At 38.8% G+C, this 19,895-nt stretch overlaps 2 long non-coding RNA genes across 2 annotated transcripts; both read left to right on the plus strand.

Annotated features, from left to right (window-relative positions):
• Window positions 1-6,804: 6,804 nt before the first annotated feature.
• LOC122996572 lies at window positions 6,805-12,289 on the plus strand. The gene is made up of 2 exons (XR_006407032.1): window positions 6,805-7,412; window positions 11,402-12,289. It is a non-coding gene; the product is annotated as an uncharacterized LOC122996572 (long non-coding RNA).
• Window positions 12,290-18,201: 5,912 nt separating this feature from the next.
• On the plus strand, window positions 18,202-18,638 carry LOC122996571. Its single transcript, XR_006407031.1, has 2 exons — window positions 18,202-18,343; window positions 18,428-18,638. It is a non-coding gene; the product is annotated as an uncharacterized LOC122996571 (long non-coding RNA).
• The last annotated feature ends 1,257 nt before the right edge of the window (window positions 18,639-19,895 follow it).

A 19,895-nucleotide genomic window follows, 5' to 3' on the forward strand; every position in this document is an offset into this window, starting at 1 on the left:
TAAATACTGGATGGTAATAAGTCAGGGACATAATTATAATGTATGGATATACTGTATATATATAATTTATATATATCAATCTTAATGTTGTGTTAATGTTCATATAACTGTTTCCACCATTTGGAAGAATTGAACTAAGTCTGAAATGCCACACTATGTATTGTCAGTGAAAGCTGCAATAGTTTTAGTAAGACAGTTAGAAGTTAGACTTGGAGATGGATAAGTCAATACTAATTGAGTTATAATGAAAATGTAATTGTCTTCTCTTATGTCTCCTTATACTGCTAGACCTCTCACCTTACTTATATGCTGCCCTTTACACTTGTTGTTATAAACTGTCACTCAGTTTGGTGTTTAAGAATAAGTTCAAAAGCAGTTGATCATAGAGAAGCACAGCGTCTGTTTTCAACTGGCTGTTGACCCCAGGAGTATATAAGAAATGCATTTGTTTTGTTATGTAATATTATGTTTTCTTTGACAGCATTAAATAAAACCTAATGTGATGAAAGGTAAAGATCTTTACTTGAATGTTGAGCAAAAAACTTGACTGTGGAATTCTTTCACATATACCGTGTGCTCCTCTAACAGTGTGTGATGTTACAGTAAATCAGAGGCATTTATTTGCACAAAAACAGGAACAGGAAAAGTGGACTTGTGGATGACCCTACAAACCCCTGGCTACATTCACTGTGGTTAAAAACAACTGAGGAAGTCCATCAGGTGGAAAGGCTGGGGTAAAGCAAAGGGTTTGGAGAAGATGGAAGAGGAAGGGAGAGGAAGAGCTGTGACAGAACTGATAAATGTGATGGCTACCCTTGAATGTAAAAAAAATAAAATAAATAAAGTGTGCACATCAAACATCACATTATGTATAAAAATTCTGGCCTCTTTTTCTGGTGCCAAAACTTGGTGGGAAATCCAAATCCACCATCACCCTACTGGAATTTGTCTTTCAGACACAAGTGGCCAGGACCTTTACGATTTATCTGAGGATGATGTACAACGTTCCACCAATAGACAAAACAAAGGTAGCCATCACACAGTTACTGAAGTGCCTGGTGATTTGTCCATCTTCTTGGGGTAGACAGACCTCCACCGCACCGCTTTGTGATGGCAGAGAAGATGATTTTCATCTGAGGGAACTGCGGTGGAGATCTTTTAAGTACTGCTTGATCCCTGCAACGTGCTTCGCGCTCTTGATGTTTCCGAGATCATTTCCGTCAGAGTGGATCAACAGGACATCTGGCACAGCTCTTCCTCCAAGGCACCGATGAAAGAAGGGAGGAGGTTTTTTCATACCATGCCACCTCAGCCAAACCACTGGACCCAGGCATCCAGACCAAGGTTGGTCCCAATGGTCTCCTTATAGCTGTCAACAATAATTTAAATTCTGGGTCCTGTTGATTGAAAGAGAAAAGAAAACACCATCACCTTTCTATGAAACCTTGTGCTGGTGTTTTATTAAATTTAACATATTTTATTTCATATTTTACCAGGCTGTGGTGCGCTCTATGAGTGTATAATGGATGTAATGTAATGTTAAAAACTTAAGTTAGTTTATATTCTTCTCAAATGAAAAAATATGCCAAAATCACAATAGAGTGAATGACGATAACAAAAATAAAACAATTACTATCCATTTGAATATATCGACTCTACATGAGAAAAGAAGAGGTGCATTGCATTGCTAACTACCAGTTGCTAACATATTGAATACATGTGCTAACCTAGCTAAAGCATAGACAGTATGAGTTAAGATGATTTTAAGCTTGGTGATCGGCTGTTTCTTGCTGAAATTGTACCTTCGACATTGACCAGATATTTTCTAGGGAAGAATGAACGGAAGATGGTTAGAAGGAGAGGAGAAAAAGAAGACCGGAAAGAAATATACTAAAGAGGTGAGGGAGAAGGGAGGAGAGGACATGAGAGAGAGATTATCGTCAAGAGGAGGAAATGAGGTGAGAGGTGAAGATGAGAAAAAGAGAGGACAAGAGGGCAAAAGGAGAACACATCACTGAAACAAGGAGATGAGACGTGAAAGAGGTCAGATGGAGGGATGAGAAGAAAGGAGACAGAGAAAGAAGATGATGATGGTGGAGATATGCATGAGGAGAGAAAATGGTGTGAGGGAAGGAGGTGAAGTGAGACAGTAAGGGACGAGAGGGCAGAAATGGAGGAGAGAGGGATGAGAAAGGTGAAGTAAAGCCCAGCGGAGCCTCCTCCAGATATTTACGGCATCTGACTCCATCTCAGCCTGGCCAGCTGGGGAGAGCAGGTGGACCAAACAGGTCAGCTCATTAAGACACACACACACACACACACAGTCACCATTGTCCTGTTTTAGCTTAATGTTTGAGTGTGACATTACTGTGGCCGCGAGGTTACTGCTCCACTCCCGTGTGTAAAAAAAACAGCTTGACTGTTCCATGCAGGCCGGCTCAGGCGTGTGTGTGTGTGTGTGTGTATGTGTGTGTGTCATTGTGTTAAAAGGGTTAAAAAGACATGACCCAAGTATGGGAGAGAGAGGAGAGATGGTGTGTGTTAGTGTCCATTAATCATAGCTGTGCTCCAGGCCAAGCCCTCTGTCCCATCCTATCACACAATGGACGACACTCACCTCTCTGTGCAGTCCTCTGCATGCACGCACACACATGCATGCGTGCACAAACACAAACACACTGCAGGGAGAGAGAGCGCAGTAGAGATTCAGTCACAGCAATTCTACTCTGGAGTAAAACATGTTAGATTAAAAATTATTTTAAAGTATATCAATGATAAACGCCCATTTTAGGTGTCACTAAACATGATACACAACACTGAATGTCCCTGTATAGTACTAGTAAATTGTTCTTTAGTCATACTCCATTGTAGAATGCTACTTGGTTGTACGACGAATCACTTTAGAAAGGTTCTCTTTATTGCCATTTTCCTGTATTCATTTAACTGTGTGCGAAAACATTTGTCCTCTCTCTACAAACTGTCCTGTACATACTGTTATGATGTCGGATATCTATGTTAAACATTGTCAAAGGTCCAAAACTTGAGGTGAATGTAGGTAGAAATGTTCCCTGCAAGTCTACCTTGCTGACGCACATGACCATAAACAGCCACCCGTTCCGTAGCCTTGGTTGCTAAGGTTGTTGCTCTGTGTTGTTTGCATCACCCTCATATTTTAGATCAGATTCCTGCTCGAACATGTACGGATATATTTGTTGATATAAGTTGATATTTCATGTAAAGAATGAGAAAAACTAGTGAAATCCTATTACTATTTGTGTCCTGGTTTGTTGACGTAGCATCCTGAGCGGCCCAGGAACAGCTCCGGACAGTGAAGCCACTTTGACATAGTGGCCATCCGTGTAATTACAATCTGAGTCCATCACATGAGGCACACTGGCTGAAAAAGCATTTTTCCCCACACACAATCATTGGAAAAGAACCGGAAGAAGTCTCTAGTGCGCATGCTCTATGGGCCCAAAAATCACCAAGCATGAACAATATCTGGATCATTTCTTTACAGCTTTAAAGCTGATTTTTTTGGCTTCATGTGCAACTGAGCAACTTTCATAGGATTGAAAGGGGCACAATCTTTGAACACAGTATCCAGTTTTTCTTAACACATCCATGGAGAGGCTGTGATGCAGTCTCCGGAAGCTAACCAATCAGAACAGAGCTCATTGGGAGGGGCGCTCGAAAGAGACAGGAGCTTAAACAGCCTGTTTCAGGCAGAGGCTGAACTGAGGAGCTGTGTAAAGGGTCAGTATGAGGTAAATAAGGAGTATTTTAACTGTAATTCATGCAAAGATATTCCAGTAGAGCCCCAGATTAAAAAATACAGACCTGGAAATGTGCACAATATGTCCCCTTTAATAAGAGCTGTCTGCTGATACAGAGGCTGGTGCAATACTTATATTTAGCTAAATGTTGATTAAATATGTATCTGACACATTGAAAACGCAGTTGTAGCCTACTAAATTTGGCACACCTAACAGTGTTTTATACAAGGCTCTGGCGTAAGAATCAAATATTGAAGGTCCTGGTTCAAAACTATTAAGTTGATCTTTTTAAACTTTTCATCTGGTATGAATAAAAATTTAACTGGGAAAAAGCAATGTCTGAAATTGATGTGAAGTGATCAGACAGAGAGAAGATGTATCACTCTGTTGGAGTTGTGGGAACTACAAAAACACTCAGTCCACTTTGGCTGTACAGCAGTGTTAGAAAAAGTTTCTTTTCTTCTTTTTAAACTGTTAGTGAGGCTCCACAAATACCAAAAATGTTTGTTCTATCCAAAACACACATGATGTGGGGTGTAATGAATACACACAGTATCTCCCTGAAAAAAATATTAGAAAAATGCACAATAATCAGCATCATTCACTCATAACCAATTTAAGCCAACAGTTGTTTCCATGACATTATCACTAATTAAAATACTGTTATAATCCTGTCCTAATAAAAATGTGTTATGTACACTAACAGCACTAAATATTGCATTGAAAACCTCATATCAGTGTAACCGATGTGTGTTTCCGTGTTCGGCCCCGCCCCTCCCTATGTATCTATTCACAGGTAAGGCTGTGACAGTGTGGCCAAGGGTGTGAATCTGCCCCCCACCAGTCCACCACACCAACCAACCCACCCTTCCCCCCCAGGGTGACAGCTCGGGTGTCAAAGCCTGGTAATTGGTGGCAGCGTAAGGTGTAAACAGGGTGACGGTGGTGGGGCTATAATCGTCCTGCTGGTGGTGTGAGCGGAAGGGAGGAAGAGGTGGAGGAAGAGGAGGATGAAGAGCTGCAGTGACAGGGTGTGAGGCCGTCACAAATTAAAGTGTATGGACACACATACACACATGGAACTACATATTCATGCATACATGCAAACACACACCTACAGCTACAGAAATGCATGCACAAAAAAAAAAAAAATTGTTAAAATACATGCACACATTCACATCAATGTGTGTGTGCGCATGTGTGTGCATACTGAAAAGCTCACACACAAGTGCTTACACACACTCACACAGTTGTACAGCAGAAATTTACACAAAAAGTACATAAAATGTTTATATCTAAAAACATCCATACAGTGTGTGGACACATAGAAAGGCCTTAAAAGTGACAATGACACACACACACACACACACACACACACACACACACACACAAACAAACATGTACAGTGGGACTCTGAGAGGCTGTGAAGTATGACAGGAAGTAGCAGAGCTTCTGTGAACCGTCCGCTTCCATTTAGATAACATTGGAAAAAGTGTATGTGCGTGCCTGTATGTGTGTGTGTGTGCGTGCATGCGTGTGTGTGTGAGAGACATTTTTCTCACCCAGAGCATAGATCCTCGGCCCTGCATTAGTGCCAAACCAAATTACCCTCCTGCCCGTCTGCTGCCCTCAACCCAAACCACACACACACACACACACACACACACACACGCACACACACATGCACGTGTATGGATTTGTGAGGAACGGAACACTGCTGCAAGTAACATTTTATGTTGGACACACACACACACACACACACACACACACACACACAAAGCAACAGTGACTATGACATAGTATGACAGGCAGCAGTAGCCCAGCCTGCCCTCTGTCCCCTCTAACCTTTCTACTTTTCCCCTCCCTCTCCCAACACTTTCTGTGTTCTCTTTCTCTCTATATTTTCATTACTCCTTCTTTTTTGACTCTGAAAACTTGAGGGCTGTTTAAGGTTCTATATGCGGAATTGTGAAGCAATTAACATGTTTTTTTATTGCCAATGAATGAGTGGTTGTAACGTAACGTAAAAAATTAGACCTTCCCCGACTTTACTGTAACAGCCTGTGGACTGACTTCTATGTGAATGACCCGGTCTGGATTTTCTGTGAAAATCCAAAGGATGTGACATTTTTGCACGCTCCCGAGTGCCTTTACTCTTTCCCGCTAACGTCAACAAACAACATGCATAACAAAACAACAACACAACACAACAAAAACTGTGCTATCCAGTAGAAACACCCTGCAGATATAAGCTCTCCAGCTAATGAGACAGCTAGCTACCTCCGTCAACCACTACATATTTCACAACAAAACACCCCCGCAATGACGAGTCGCCCACTCCCGAACACACACACACCTCAAACAACATTATTTCCTCAACAAAGGTACAGAAATCAAGCTCCAGAGTTACAGCAGAACATAACTTGCTTGGGCCTTACGCTTTTTCTGTTTGTAGTCCAAAGATCGTAATAAACACACACCTCACAACAAAAGCTTGCTGAGCCTATCGGTGTTTAGTAAACATGGCTGGTTTGCGGGTCGGTGGATGGTGGTTGGTTAACGCATTTTGCAGACTGGGTGGCGCGTATTGGCGCTCAACCATGTGTGTTTGTGTGTGAGTGTGCACACGTACAGCAGGGGAGCGGGGGTGACTGACAGGAAGTGAGAGATTCTTTGCTGAAACATGGTGCAAAATACAACATTAGAGATCTTTTATGTTAGCATCAAAAGTGTGAGAAGTAAACAAGGACAAAGCACAGGCTGCTGGCTAAACGTCCGACTGTGATACATTCTCTGCCAGCTTTTTTTTTTTTTTTACACAAAACACGATGCAGATCTCTTTGTGGCCTATAAATAACTTTATAACATAAAAATAACTTACTTACATAACTTACATCTTCACAACGCAACAAGTTTATTAAGATTAAAATATCAAAAGCGTCTAAAGCGTACTTTACGCTTTGCAGTCTTTCTTCTTAGTTAGAGTTTCTTTTCTTGAGCCCTCAGCTCTCAGGAAAATCGCCACTTATGTTTGACAGTCTTAATATGATCAGCCACTGTGCGCAACCAAAAATGTACTCTTGCAGTGTTTGTAGAATGCAGCATTTTCATTGGCGGGTACTTCATGGCTTGATCCCACTGGGTGTGTCTTTGTTGCGTTCTGGCTCCAACACAGTCACTGGAGCTGATTGCGGCTGCTCTAGTCACTTGCTGCAGTGTGTTTCAGAAGTGTCCCAGAAGCAGCTCTCCGCTCCGTTGACCATACGCATCTAATCTATTTTTGAGCAGATGAGTTGGAGAGGAAGTCAGACAGCAACGGCATAGAGCATACAGTCATTTTCAAAATAAAACACCCTGTGCAGACTCCCGATCGTATATCGCATCACTACATCAACATTACATTATAACTGGTGATGAGAGGTTGGAAGTGGAAAATCACAAGATTTTAGGGCACCACTGCTGCCATCACTGCCCCACTCCCTGGCTTCCTCTCCTGGAAGAGGGGTGCTTCTCTTCTCTCTGGCGTTGCCGGAGCAAAATGCTCTGCTTCTGAAACGCCCCCGATGGGGTATGAAGCCATGTGGAGGATCGAACAAAACCGCTGTGTGGTGGAATCAAGGCGTTACGAAGGAAGGAGTAAGCCTCTTGGAGTTCTTTAGAATAGACCATTAGCATGGCAGCTAACCGTTAGCATGCTGGCAGCTTCTGTCAGAAAGAGCTTCATAGGCTAGCAACAGCCTTGACAAAGACACATTGATCGCCACACACAGACAAATCAGTGTTGAATTCAGATGCATGGTGCATTGTTTGTGTTTTTATATTGGGTTAGAGAATAATGAGTGGGACAGAACATGATACATGTCTGTGTAAGTGCTGAAAACAAGTTATTTTAATTGTGGTGAAAACTGGGACAATTTAGTAGTAGAAGTGTTTTACAGATATTTGTCAGGACTCGGGACACCCAGCTTGAAACTGGGACAATCCTGGACAGATCGGGATGCCTGGTCACCATATATACTAGGCCCTATTTTAACCGTGAAAGTGCAAGGTGGTAGGTCTTAGACACATGGACTGTGAGGACATCTCCATGCACACCTGCTATTTTGGTTCATGTATGTGCAGCAGTGCAATGTGCAAAAAGGCTGGATGAAGGTGAATAGAGATCAGCAGGTGTGGTGATTATTAAATACTCTTTCAGCCAGTCACATCACTACTCTCATAGCTCTGAAACAGTTGTGCCAACCACAGTTAAGCATGAAGACAGCTCAACAAACAAAGTTTTTCCTCAGGAAATGTCTGGATGGTTCAGAACATCACAACATGAACAAACATCACCAAAAAATCTGCACCCAAAGACAGACAGAGTACTTTTTTCATGAGTTAGTTTCTATAATAACGATGGAAGTAAAAATAAAGAAATTGATTTGGTAAAGCCATTTCTATGATTATATCGGACCAACGCTATTTTAAGCAATAATTCTAATGTCCTGTATCTCACCTTGTACATGGTCACAGTTTGGTAATTAATGTTAGACAGCAGTGTTTCCACTGAAATATATTTCAAGGATAAAACATCAAAGCTACTTTTGCTAAAAAGAAAGTTTGAAAAGAGGCTTTGATGAGCCCTGCTAACCCAATGTCTCCTTCATAAAAGCAGAGTATCACATTATAACTGACCACTCTGATGACATCAGGCTATTTAATGAAGGTGAACACAGTGAACGGCCGTGCGTAATGGCACTGAACTCTGGCACAGCATTTCTCAGAGGCTGCAGATTTATCAACATATCAGTCCTGCTCCCTTCAGATGCTGCAGAGATTTAATGAACTAAAGGAGAAGCTTTTCATATAGTATAAAGCAGCTGTGGACAACAGATACTGAAACTGAAAATACTGGATATCGTGCCATCTTTCAAAAATGAAAAGAAAAGCTTCAAAAGGTTAGTGTTAGTGTTTGAAAGCTTGAAATCTAATAAAAAAGGTACTTGCATAATTTTTTGAAATGCTGAAAAAAATGTCAAATCTCTGTAAACATTATTTTGTATTGGAGTTTTCCTTCATCACTACTGCAGAACTCTTTTTAGTGTTTCTCCAACACATTTTCAGAGTTCAAATTTGTCATTGTTCTCCCGGTGTATTAGTTTGTTTTCCAGGTTTGAAACCTTATACATGCTGATCTGAAAACTGGTGCGCATATGTTGGAAAGAAAGTTGTGAAACGTTGAAACTTGAGTTTCAAAAGGGCGAATCTTTATTTTGAAACTTTTGCAGATGTACATTTACACTCGTATTGCAGACTGTTCTTTCAGAGCTAAGTTTACAGATTTACAATACCCACTTTTCAGAGATCTGCCCACACAGTTGCGGGCTTGTGAATCAAGTGACTTCTGGCAGCATTGTGTCGCAGCTCTGGTCTGAAACTCTGAAACGGACGGTCTGAAAAAACAACACCCCTACTTGCAGGCATTTGCTCTTAACCTACTGTTTGCTCTCTGCTGAGGTATAGTTCAATCATGTTGTGTTTACCCATAACACAGAGTTTCAATATTGGAAAACCTTTTTTTACTACATTTAAGCTTTCAAACACTGAGTTTAAACTTTCTGATGCTTTTTTTTTTTCAGTTTCAAAACATGGCATGATTTTCATCCCGTGCACAGATGCGCAAAGGAAGTTTCAAGGCCAAGAAAATATCAAATAGTCAACCAGCAAGCGTTGCTTGTGCTGGTTGTTGCGCCTCCATGAAAATGTAGCCCACAGTCTGTGGGTGTGTGTGTGCACACGTGTGTTTTGTGGGAGACAGTGTTTATACTGTTCCCTCTGGCACTCCTCACCAGCTTGCTGGCATACACCCCCAATGCATGCACACACATGTTTCAAAGTGCTGCTAAACTAGACAATTAGCATAAGAAGTTGTCTATCATTTGCTTTCATTGCCCATTCACATTTTCAGTTTTTTATGTTATTTAATGTTTTTTGATTCTATCACAAAAATATCATAACTTTTAACATGTGTAACCCATATGAAACGATTCTCTGATACATTTTATTTTATATTTTACTGACTTGTATGCGTCACGTCTCATGTACTAAATTAATTTTCAATTGTATTTCAAATAGTATCATATATTAAACATCTGTGTTAATACCACCATGTTAAATTACTCCATAATTCTAATCACCAAAATGTAAATGGCCTTTTAATATAGTGTTATAATCTATATTAGAGTATACAGTATATTGGATTATCATTGCTAATGCAATAATGTAACCAGCATTTTAATGTTGCTGTTATAGTTGTAATTGTCAATAAATCCAGGAAAATTATTATCCACTCCAAGTAAAAATCCTATGTTGAAAATCTCAATCTCAGTGCATGAGTACAGAAGTAAAAGTACTATGCACTCATTATGGCACATGTTCGTGTTACATTTTTACATAACCTAACTAATTTTCAGGACAACTCTGCTCCAGGTACTTGTCAGTGCACTCTGCAAGGGAAACACTGTAGCTGGTCAAGATGGTGCTATGTTGAACAGTTTAATCTGTAAAAAACAATCATATTCAATATGATTATTAAAATGGTAAAAATGGAGAAGGAGGCTTAAAGGAGCATAAAATTGAAATATTTCAGTGAAGCACAAGTACCTCAAAGTTGTACTTACAGTAAATACAGTACTTAAGTAAATGTACTTAGTTTCATTACAAAGTTAAGTAGTAACTATAACTGTCAAATAAATGTAGTTGAATAAAAAGTACAACATTTCCTTCTGAACTGTAGTGGAGTTTTAAGTACCATCAAATGGAAATACCCATAAAGTACTGCAAAATTGTACATTCAAGTACAGTAATGGTGTGAATGTACTGTCCACCACTAATTATTTTATATTGTGTCATATATCATATCATATTGTACCATCACATCTCAGTGTAGTATGATTACATATTTTATGATTAAAAATTATTATATAGTATACTATTTTACTTTGTGTGATATTAGAGGTCAGCACTGTAACATCTCATGGAATCATAATATATTGTATGCTATACTCATATTATATCTGATCATATCATTTTCTTCATCCTATATTACATAGTATATTTTGATCTTGTATTAAACTGTAACACTTTGGTATTGCATGACTTAAGTGTATTATATTGTGTTGTGTACGCTACTAGAATGTATCATTTTATTTAACCAATATCGCTCACAATCCTGGAAAAGTGATTATCTTCTCACTGTCAGCGTTAAATCCAATCTGTCCATTCTGTACTTAAATTCAAACCAGACAAGCCTCACATCCTACTCTTCTTTCAGCATCCTTCTGTCTTCTCCATCTCATCATTTTCTTCTTGCCCTCTTCCTTTCCCTTCTGACTTTCCCACATTCATCCATTTCCTTCCTCACTTATTCAATGTCTCGTTTTCTCTGATTTCCCAGCTCTGCTTCTCTTTCTACTCACTTTCCCAGTTCCTCCCTTGTTAGTCTTCATCTTTCTGGTTTATATCTTTTCTTCTTCCTGCCCCAATTCTTTTATTCTGTCCTCTCCCTCTCCCTCCTCCTTTCCCTGGCATTTCGTGTCAAGACACTCCTGCTGAACCCTTCGTGTCTTGTCCTGTCCTTACAGAAAGCCATGGTGCTCCTCACTGGGACTGTACAGGGTGACTCTACAGCTAACCCAGATGGACTATCCCTGTTCTGCCAGAGACTAAAATAACACAGAAGCATGTTCGCATCATGGGAGGAGGCGTCATGTGCCCCCCATAACATCATCTACTGTATTATTCAACACATCGAGCCCTCCCTCTGTGCAGCACTGGTCCCTGACCTTTTCATATGAGCCTCTTACAACCAAACTAAGCTGTGCGATCCACACAGAGAGGCAGAGGGTTGGATTTACTAAATTTCTTTTAATGATGATTTGATCTGATCTTTTAGCCACGCTACAGCTCACTCTAAGAAATTAAACTTGGATGTTTGCATTACATAGTTGTTTTATGGTGACACTACTAAATAATTGCAGTTTTGCCCATCAAAACAAGAAGGTTTCATTACATTAACATAATAGCGTATGGTTTCAGGAATGATTTGAAGCTACGTAATCAGGTTATTTAAAACATACTGCAGGCATTGGACTGAAAAAAGAGTGTCCCAACACACTTTCAGTACTTCTCTACACATGTTCAATATACACACGTTAACAGCAATTTTCTCTTGCGACTGCAAATGGACCATGTGTTTACAGCAACCGTTGGTTGAAAGTTTTTATTGCAATCTAAAGCAATCCATTGATTTTGATAATTATGTGAATTATTTCAACAATATCATTTATCGATGCATTAACAACAAGACACAGGACTATGCATATTTTTGACTTTTATGTGATCAGTTGTATATTTTAATGTTAGATTTGAAAAGCCGGTTGTCGCTAGCTTAACTCTCACACTATTAAATGATCTTCCCCTACTCGTGTTTGTCTTGTAAGAGCAAAATATTAAATGTTCCCCCGAGGTGATGTATAGTGTATTTAACTTTTCTTTTTAGCTTTATCTTATTTTGTTATATTACTCAGCAAAGAAGAGCTTGCTGAGTAATCTGAGCAATCTAATGCAATCCAAAACAACAGCTCTGCCATAAATTCTACTTTTACAAGGCTCATACATTTTCAGTTTTTGTTGACATTGTCAGAAAGGTGATAATTCCACTTTATATTTATTATTGAGGTCGTAGTGTGTGGTGGTGGTGGTGTACTGGATTGTTACTAATATTTTGCCCACTTTACGTATGTTAGTGGGGTTGACAAAATATTATAAACACTTTTCAATATAATGCAGTCCAGTACACCACCACCACCCACTACGACCTCAATACATACAATACGACCACAATACAATTTCTGCCCTCTTATTTCTTACTGGTATATCAGCTGGGCACTTTTTCACGCAGGGTCTAGTAAGACCTGTTACTATTTGTGTCCATTGTATTGTACTTAATTAGTTTGGCTAATGCTGACGGTGCAAGTCCAAATCTTCCATGTTCTAGTCAGTGATGATACAATAAGTTGATTCATTGAATTAGTTTATTGACCAAAGTAATTGGCAACTATTTGATAATATTATAAATAAGTCATTTGCAAGCAGAAATACTAAATGACACTTGTTTACAGCCTCTTAAATGTGAAAAATTGCTCCTTTTCTGTTTTTATATCATTGTTAATTCAACATATTTGGATTTTGAACTATTGTCTTCACATTTTGTTTTGTCCAAATGTCTCATTTGGCTTTGGGGAATTCTTATGACCACTTTTACTATATTCTGACAATTTATAGACATTTGAGAAATCAAATGAGAATTCATATTGAAAGTGACAGCTGCACTCAATATTTTGTTCTTCCTCCATTTTGAGGATATTAATCAAACTGGTGCAAGGAGAGAAATGGAGGAGATGGTCTTTGGAATCTCTCATTAGACACGATGGAGCAGAGCTGACCAATGCCCTGAGGATGTTGGCATCATAAGGGGGGTGGAGGTGGTGAACGATCTTAGAGATGTGGCAAATGGGTTTGCAGTCCCGCTTGGCCTGATCTATAGCCTAAACTTGAGCTACCCCAAGGATCTGAAATACACATATGAATTTCTACAAAATTTTGTTCTCCATCTTGTTGATGGAGTTGGATGGCAGCAGGCTTTCCACAAAGGTGTGGGTCCTCAAAAACAGACTACATGAATAAACTCACCTGTAATTGATGAGACTGTGAACCTTTGGTTAGGTTCAGTGAATAATTGTGAACTGCATATCTTTGGACCAAAAAAGCAATTTCAACAGACATTTGTTTCCGGTTGTTCAGTTTTGAGCATTTGCTGATTTTATGTCACAGCAAACTGAACATCCTCAGAGTCTGGACTGCAGTCTAGACAAAAGAATGTCTAAAGAGAGAATAGTGATAGATTTTTATCATATTTGTCATCCCTCCAAACAAAACTGCCAAATATTTTATTTATTTTATTTATTTGTTAGCACTTGCTGCTGCCTGTTTTCATATCACTGCAAACTGATTATTTGAACTGCTGGCTCAACAAAAATGATATTGAGAGAAAGAATGGTGTTTCTCATTCTTTTGCTGATATTTTATTTATGTCACTGCAAACTGAGCAGTTTTGCATTTTTGACTGCTGGCCAGACAAAAAATATCTAAAGACAGAACATTAATCGATCTGACAATTTCAATCATCTGAGCCTTAACTGCTAAAACTGAAGTTTCTATTTCTATCTAATTTATAGTATTTGCTGATATTTCTGATATGTCAATGTAAACTGAGCATTCATGCATTTTGGACTGCTGGCTAGATAAAAGATCTCTAAACATAAAATATATTTTTTATGATTTTTTTCATCCATCAACCAAAACAGCCAACATTTGCTGTAATTTGTTGGTGTGAATGTTGGATGCATTCACAACATATTTTATTCTACTTTATTATTATTCTTTGTCCACTTTTTTGGCCCTTAACTCTTCTCACATTATTTAACGTAGACACTTCATTCAAACAAAACATTCAGCTCAATAAGGACGTGTGCTATTGTTTTTCTCATTCATACTTTTTGAAATTTTCAACATTTTCTGGCAGTTTCAAATGAATGGACAGAATGTTCAAAATTGATACATTTTCACACTTTCATGTATTTTAAACTCTACTACTCATTCATACTTTCAGCTACAAACTTCATTCAAACTTTGAAATGTTCCACATCTTTCATACATTCAAGGAATCATTCAACTTTCAAAGCCCATTTAAACTTTTCAAAATATTCAACTTTGTTTGAACTTTAGTTATAATGGAAGTCAATTAGAAAGACATTCAAACCCACTCATCTTCAGCCTCTTCCAAATCATTCATACATTCAAGTAGAAACTTCATTCACACCTTAAACGGGTCACAAGACTTGAGACTTTCTCACATTGCTTCAACATTTTCACATCATTCATACTTTTTACACAATTGCAGTTCAAATTTCATAAAATTTTCAGCCCTTCTCAGATTTTTACATTAATGTGTATTGCACAGAATGTTCAGACCCAGAGACATTTCACGCTGTAGGTCCAGGCCTTCAAATTTTGTCAAAATTCTTCAACACATTATGATCTTACTCCCACAGTGTCCTTTCAACAAGCACAGTTTATACTTAAAAATGTAGACAAATTTGTCCTCTCTCAACCTATGTTGCTTCCATTGAAACAGGACGTTTTTTGAATAAATCACGTAAAAGGGCAGAGAAACAGAGGAAGGGCAGAAGAAAACAGAGATGATGGTGATATATATTTTGTCAGAGCTCCTTTATTTTAAATCATACAGACACATATCATGCATCAGCCTGGCCAGTGAAGTCTCGGGTTGCTCAAACTGATTTTTTTTTTTGCAATGTGACATTTAGTTTTTGAGTTATAAGAAGTTGTTCAGTGACTAATTTTGGCTTAATGGCTGAAATATTTCAATGGAATATAAATGTTGGTGCTTGTTTCACCCTTGCCGCAGGGGGCCCTGTCACCATAGCAACCTGTGACTCTGTCTCTAAGTGGAAACTGACACCTGTCTGTGATGGGCTAATTCAGTGGTTAAATTCTCAGTCTACACACTGCGCACACACAAACACACGCGCACACACACACACACACACACACACAGTAATTTCCGATTTTCAAAATAAAAGTCCAAGATGGTAACTTTATCATAACATGAGAGTTATGAGAGGCTTTTCAAAATAAAAGCCCCCAATGATCAATATATGTTAACAAGAAACTACCGATGGACCTAGTTTTTCAAAATAAAAGTGCCTATAGTTCAACCCTTGTCAGGGCTTAGACCTCAGCTGATGTTTTATCTTTATTCCAACAAAGGCAATTAAAGAAAACCTCAACTCCTTCTCAGTACACTTAATCTCATTTAAGTCCTTGCTCTAAAACTCACATTTGAACTTCTTTCATTGCTTAGTCGATATTTTGTATCCTTCATCCCTTTCCCACTTTCCACCTATTCATACTGCTTCAGCTGCTTTTTCATGCATTTTCAACTGATTCATACTCCATTCAAACCTTAAAATGTTCCATATCTTTCATACATTAGGAGTTTTATTCAACTTTTAAATCCCATTCATACTTTTTGAAAATGCTCAACACAGCTGATTGATATTTCCTAATTTGACCCACCTATTTTCCACTTTTCCAAATCATTCATACTCCATCAGCTGCTTCTTCACCCAAATTTAGGGATTTAACGGCAGCCTTTTAACAGCCAGCATTCATACTGCAGTCTCTTCAGAAATTGCCTTTTCTAGTTACTCACTGCAGTTACCTGTTTTCATATCACTATAAACTGAGCACATGTGCATTTTGACATAAAAAATAACTTTCTAGTTTTTCAGTCATGAGCATTGGCTGATGTTTGAATGCACAAAAATGGCAATTTGATCATATTGAGCTCTAGTAATTCTTGACTTTTTAAAGAATAAATAATCCAGGCAATGTACTAGAATATTAAAAAGGGTAATTATTTGTTAATTTCCTTGTATATTGTTTTTTTTAAAATTAATTTATGTATTTCTTTGTATATTTTTTATCTATTTTAAGGAAGGCATGACAGCAAGGGCAAAACAGTACAAAATGGTAAATCTTTCTGCATTTGCTTCCTTGGTTTCATGTATTATGACAGATATATTGATGTCATTTTTTGTGAAGCACATTCCTCAACTTTTTCTGACCTGAGACTGTTAAATAAAGTCAGGTGAAGTACAATTACTTAAGTTGTATTTATATCACTCACTCACCTCCATGTAGCATATAGTCATGCAGTCATGTTTAATACAATCAACAAAATAAAGGTAAATTTAACTGTAGTAAATTGAAAATAACTGCATTTAGTAAATAAAACCTAAATGTCTTAAGTAAGTTAATTCCACATGACTTAATGATGTACCATTTAGTTAATATAGTTTGGTGAGATTTGCTTGACAGTCTTTAGTAATGATCAATTCTCTGTTCTTTTTCTCATTTATTCATATAGTTATATGGGACTGGTTGACAACTAAATTAAGTAAATGTAACATTTTATTTCTTAGTGTATGGCTCTAGGGATGCAGATGTTGGTTGGTCAGTCCACTAGAAGTAGACATTGATATAACATTTGGTGAACACATTCATGGTCCCCAGAGGATGAAGCCTCCTGACTCTGATTATCTGACTATTCCTCCAGCACCACCATGGGGTGACGTTTTCTGACTTGAAGTGAAATGTTTTGACAACTATTGCACAGATTGCCATTAAATTTGGTACAGGTTTACATGGTGCCCAGAGGATGAATCTTGTCTTTACATGACTTTCAGCGGGGAAGTGAAAAATGAAAGGAAGGTGAAAGTTGTCTAAAGAAACAAACTGCACCTTCTACGCACTATGCAGTTATCCTAAACTTGTGCAACACAGAAACATTTTTGAGCATGAAAGTTTGTTCTTGAGCTTATGATCAGTAGTGTGGCAAAAATAAATAAATGAATAAAAAAAATCTTACGGTTATTCAAGATCCACTTGCTAGCTTTTTTCAGAGCTTTCAACCACAGCTTACAGTCCTCCTCAGCAGATGGAGTTTGCTCAGTTGTCACATGATCTTAGTTTTATTTTTTCAGGGTATTCTGTGTGAAGTCCCACAGTGCATTTGCAATGATATTCTTGTGTAATTTTAGCATTCTGACTCTCGCTGATCAGCTGCCCTAATCTTCTTTATGGGAAATACAGTAAAGTTTTGCTGCTTGTGTTATATGCTAGTGAAAGATAGACACTAGACTATTAGTAAACATAGCTTATAGTGTATTACAAACTATACATAAAGACAACACTGCTAAACTTACAAAAGAGAATGATGGATATAAGAAATGAAAGCTAAAATGTATCATATTAATTTAATTTGTATTTCACAACTTTAAAGCCATCCTAATCAATATTTAATCTTAACAATTGATCAAATGAAAACATATAATTTGAAAAGGGGCTGCTCATTGTCACAAACTCACATAGAATTATCACCCAACTTTACAGTTCCCCTCAGCACAAATGGAGCATTTTAGCGTCTTTCAGCTCATTGTTTTGGTTGGCCCACAACTTTACTGTTTTCAGAACTTTACAACAAAGATCCCAGGCCGGAATAATATTTGCTACTAGCTTGTCATAGTTTAGCCAGTGTTATGGTACCTGAAGTGTCCCTAGTGTTTCCCTGTTTTTTCCCCTTCCCTGTGTTTCCAGTGTTCCCCTGTCTTGTCTTTCTCTGTTGTGGCTGTGTGTGTGTGTGTGTGTGTGTGTCTGTGTGTGTGTGTGTGTGTGTGTGTGTGTGTGTCTGTGTGTGTGTATGTGTGTGTGTTGGCCTGGGCGTGGCTCTCCTGGCTCCCAGCTCCACACTCCTGGCTGCAATCAGCTCATCACCTCTCCCAGTCTGCTCACCTGCCTGTCATCATTTCATCAGCTTGCAGTATATCTACCCCGGCTCTTCATCCACTCATCGCCAGATCGTTGTTTCTGCCCAAGTGGTAGCTTACACTTCAGGCCTCTCACTTATATTTAGTGATTTCTCAAAGTTTGGACTTGTTACCAATTGCTGTTTCTCTATCCAGTGCTCCTGGACCATTACTCACCTGCCTGCCAGCCAGCTTGCCCACTCTCCAGCCCACTACCACCACCAACACCTACTCCCTCCTGCCTGCCCTTGCCATTCTCCCTCACACCTCTCAGCCCTCAAGTCCTCGGCCTCAGCCTGCTTCATCCCCACTCCATCCACCTCAACTTCCCCCCACTTCCCTGGCAATAAAGCCTTACTTCATTTAACGTCACTCTAGTCTGTGTCTGCATTTGGGTCCACACTGCAAACCACAACAGCCGGTGAACATAGTGGAGTATTTAGCAGCTAAAGAGTCAGATATTTCCTGCAGGAGTTGCTGGAGACCAAAACGGAGCTAAAAGGAGAGCGAATATTGACCTTACATTCATCAGGTGGTAAACTTCATCTCTGAGATGAATGGGCTAAAAGCAACACTGTGACAATTTTTATCAAGGTTGTCTTATTTTCCTACTTGAAGACCTAAGCACTTTGAATTTCTGTCTTGCGCTCAGTGGTTCATGTTTCCTGCTCCTCTCCTGTGCTGTGTAAAAAGGTCAAAGTCCTTAAACAATCTTAAAGTAGCCTAATGTTCCAAGACATTTTACACAAATAAACCTCTTGTGATAACCTCTGCTTCAACGTGTGATTTAATATTCAAGGATCTGTAAAGATAAAAATATAACTTAAATGTAGGATTTTATAGAATACTGCTTTCAAGAAAAAACTATAAGGAGAAGTTTGTAGGTAAAAAATAGTCAGTTTGCATAGATTAGACAGAGAGCTGCATAGATAAATGTGCGGCCCTGTATGAAGTTGTCCCTGACACCCAGAGGCCTCATCATCCACCATGATCCAGACTCTGATGCATCGACCCGAGCCCGAGTCTCACGTCAATAAATCCATCCGTCCTCCTCCGACTCTGCTCCATTCTTCTTTTTTCTCTCACTCTCCTGTGACCGGGGAGGTGAGAGGTGTCCTGAAAAAGAAGAATGAACACAGCGACAGTCTATCACGGCAAGGTCGAACCGTGTCCAAAACTCTGGGACACATGGACAAGAGGTTGTGAGGGATGTGGAGGGTGGGTGAAAAATGGGAATAGATGTGAGGACAGAAATAAAGACAAAGAGGCAGAAACTCTGTCAGGATGGATAGATAGATTTTTGATTCCTCTGTACCTGACAGCAAGGCGGTTTGTTTGAAACATTGTAATTTTCCTGATGTAATAAAGAAGAAATTGTTAAAGGTGAATATAACAATGTTGTGAGTCCGTTGGGAGATAGAAATCAAAGTTTTCAATTATACAGTAAATATAGCAACTCTTTCAAATAGATTGGAACTAAAAATGGATGGAACTAAGAAATTTGGTACAGACATTAATGTCCCCCACAAGATGAATTGTAATAACTTTGGTGATCCTCTTACTTTTCCTGTAGCACCATCATCGGGTCAGTACCTGCAAAACTAATAGCATTCCCGTCAACTTC

Source organism: Thunnus albacares, chromosome 14, assembly GCF_914725855.1.
Source record: "Thunnus albacares chromosome 14, fThuAlb1.1, whole genome shotgun sequence".
NCBI classification, from domain to species: Eukaryota; Metazoa; Chordata; class Actinopteri; order Scombriformes; family Scombridae; genus Thunnus; species Thunnus albacares.